Source organism: Dipodomys ordii, unplaced genomic scaffold (assembly GCF_000151885.1).
Source record: "Dipodomys ordii isolate 6190 unplaced genomic scaffold, Dord_2.0 Scaffold74, whole genome shotgun sequence".
NCBI lineage: Eukaryota > Metazoa > Chordata > Mammalia > Rodentia > Heteromyidae > Dipodomys > Dipodomys ordii.
The window spans coordinates 2,600,435-2,603,932 of NW_012267290.1; the positions used below are offsets into that span (position 1 = coordinate 2,600,435).

The 3,498-nt window shown below is 46.4% G+C and overlaps 1 protein-coding gene across 1 annotated transcript in view; it reads left to right on the forward strand.

The window, feature by feature from the left end:
* Positions 1–3,498, forward strand: part of Fdft1 (farnesyl-diphosphate farnesyltransferase 1) — an 18,294-nt gene that overhangs the window by 784 nt on the left and 14,012 nt on the right. The window lies entirely within an intron of this gene.

The following is a 3,498-nucleotide window of genomic DNA, read 5'->3' on the forward strand; positions in this document are numbered from 1 at the left end:
GGGGGGGGGGGGGGGGGGAGGAAGTCTTACCCCCGGTGGATTAGGTGCGCAGCCTAAAGACCAGGACTGCTGGTGGTGTCTCGCCTGCCTGGCGTCGGTGCCTTTCACTAACGGCTTCTGAAGGAGTTACTCTTGGCAGAAGGGTTTCATGCTTGTTTTTATCCCCATGGGATAAAAACTGTACTTTGTTTGGGGGTACCCTTTATTGTTTGTTTCTTTTTAAATTCGAACACTTGAGTTTTCCATCTGAAGGAAATGGCTTTATTTTTTATCTCATTACTTAGAATCCTCAGCCTTTAAGGTCTAGCTCCAGCCCAGGCCACCTCTAGTGACCATTCAGATGACATCCAGAACACCTGTTCCCATGCTACTGCCTTGTGGATGGCAGATAGTAAACAGACAAGCAAGACAGTCAGAGTTTACCATCTTGTCAGAACTGTTAGGTATTATAAAGTTGTTCAGGACTGGGCCTGGTGGTGGACACCTGTAGTTTAAACACCTGCAAGATCGATGCAGGCAGGAGGATCTTGAGTTCCCAGCCATTCTGGGCTATGTAGTAAGTTCAAGGCCAGACCCAATTACATAGTGGGACCCTGCCAGACAACAACAAAAAAGAAAATGTAGGAAGGCATCACACTGAGGTGTTTCCTCTAGCACCTATGTGTGTGTAATGTGTGCATAAGCAGACAGAAACTGAAAGGAGTAGAATGTAGGTGTGAGAGTTGGTTACTGGGATTTGAACTCAGATAGAAACAGGTGCTCTGCGACCTGAGCCACCACAGCCCCACGCCAATGGCTTTTATTACTAGCTGTGAACTTTGCTCCATTGCTTCACTAGCTGTGTTTCACCTTACAACAAGCTTACAACTCAGGCTTGGATTGTGTTACTTGCGCATTGACTTAATGCTCCCAAAGCTCTATTCAGATATACAAGTCTCTTATTTGATTGTACACCTCAGGCTAATGGAAGTAGCATGTAAAAATAATTTGGTGATGTGATTCGAGATCGTCTTGGATACAATAATGGCTGGTTTATCAATACATGTGAAGCTGACTTTATGAACAAAACTGCCTTCCAGAAGTTTCATTTAGATAAACTTGGGTGAATGCCAGCACATAGGAAATGTCATAAGGAAACTTAATCAGACGGGAGAAAGTTGCTTCTTGCTTAGGTAGGGATTAATCTTTGGAGGGCTGCCTAAGGGAAATGCAGGTTTAAATAGCTTCTGTGCCTTGTTGAATCATTTTTTACTGTTGTTGGTTTTTGTGTGTCGTGTGCCAGTCCTGGGGCTTTAGCTTAGTGCCCGAGGGCCCCTTAGCATCTGGTAGTTAATTGGAGGTCAGGGTCTCACTGACTATCCTGCCTGGTCTGGCTTTGAACCAGGATCCTCAGATCTCAACCTGCTGAGTAGCTAAGGATTACAGGGTGAGCTACTGGTACCTAGCTTGAATAATTTTTAAACTTGAAATGCTTAAGATTTTTATTTGGGATCCTCTTGAAATTGTCACTACAGGTTAGAAATACCTAATTTGAAACTTGAAATGCTCCAAAATATGAAATGCTCCAAAATCAGAATCCTTTTGCTTTGTGTACTGACATGGTAGGACAAATGGAAAATTCCATACTTGTCCTCATAGGACAGGACAGTGCAGGTACCCTGAAAATACTGTGTCAGTTGCATGCTTTTGGCTATGGGAGGAATATATACATATATCTCAAACGCATTTCATGTTTAGTTCTATCTCTCACACCTCTAGGGCTGGGAATGTGGCTTAGTGGTCTAGAGTGCTTGCCTAGCATGCATGAAGCCCTGGGTTGGATTCCTCAGTACCACAAAAACAGAAAAAGCCAGAAGTGGCGCTGTGGCTCAAGTAGTATAGAGTGATAGTTTTGAGCAAAAGAAACTCAGGGACAGCACCCAGGCCCTGAGTTCAAGCCCCAGGCCTGGCCCCCCCCCAAAAAAAAAAGATTAAAAGGCCAACAGTTTTACGTTCTTTAGTTATATATTACACTTTCTAGATCCTATACTGACTTTGACCCTTCCTTAGAGTCAGTTTTCACATGTGGTCTGGCCACTTTTGGACTTTACATTCCTTTCTTATAGATGCTGTCATTTCTCAAATTCCCATACCATAAGATTGACAACCTAAAAATGCCTGGGGGAGAGAGGGGATACTTCATTTCTGAAGGTAAAGAAAATGAGACCAAAATAAGACCACAAGTTAATATATACTCAGCCTCAGCCACAGCTATCCGGTGGTTTGTTAGGCTGGCGCTCAGCTCTAGGCCTCCTAAGCAGCTAGGATTAGAGGAGTGAGACCCCAGTATCCAGCTGTAATCTCTTAACACTGGAGTGTGAGATGAAAGGTAACATGTGTATTGTATTTGGCAGGAATGGTGGTTAGTCGTCTGGATGTTGAAGTCCAGTTCTGAACTTGGTAGGTTTGGTGTTTTCTCTTGCTAGGCAAATCTGTTTTATTCAGAAGGAGGCTGCAGGGGTGGGTGGGTGAGTGGGTGTCTGTTTTCCCAAGGGGACTGCCTTTCCCGGCTGGACTAGAGCCCCAAGCTCGCACCTTAGCCCTGCATTGTACCTCTCTCCCTTCTCCAAATGCCCAGGTCCTGTGTTTTCCTACCTGGGGTTCTGGGGAATGTACCTGGTGTCTTTCTCCCTCAGTCAGCAATAGAAATAAACATCTGGAGGCCCCAGGGATGGGCACGGAGAACCTCAGGGACTCAACCTGCCCTAACTCCCCCCACCCCCCACCCCATCACACAACTCAGGGGAATCAAGTCGTGGAAATGTGTAGAGTAGTGTTTTCCGTGAAGTAGTCACATTCCCCACAGCATTCTTCCTTTTTTTCTTTCATCGCTCCTCTGGCTTGAACTGAGGGCTGGGCACTGTCCGTGAGCTTTTCTTGCTCGCAGCTAGCACTCTACCACCTGGAACTACAGCTCCACTTCCAGTTTTTGGGTGGTTAATTGGAGGTTAGAGTCTCACAGACTTTCCTGCTCTGGGCTGCCCTTGAGCCATGATCTTCAGGTCTCAGCCTCCTGAGAAGCTAGGATTATAGGTGTGAGCCACCAGTGCCTGGCTGCTGCTGCTTTTTCTTTTTGATCATGCTTGTGTAGCAGCTGCTCTACCACTTGAGCCACTCCACTAAGCCAACATTATTCCTGATCACTTGAGGGGACTGTGCAGGTGGTTCACTAAAACAGAGACAGGAAAAGAATGGTGGGGGAAGAGTAAGGTAACTACAGGTTAGAGTGTTAGGGTGTAACTTGCACCCTTCACAGGCATGGGGAGAGGCAGGGAGAGCAGTGTGTGGGTTTGTTAAACTCGTTCCTGAGATTGTTGATCTTCAAATCCAATGAGATTATGCCCTATTTTTTTTTTTAGTCGGTTGTAAGGCTTACACTCTGGGCCTGGGCACTGTCCCAGCCTCCCCTGTCCCCGGGCACAGAAGACGGGGTGGGTGGGGCGGCCTCCCTGGGTTCCC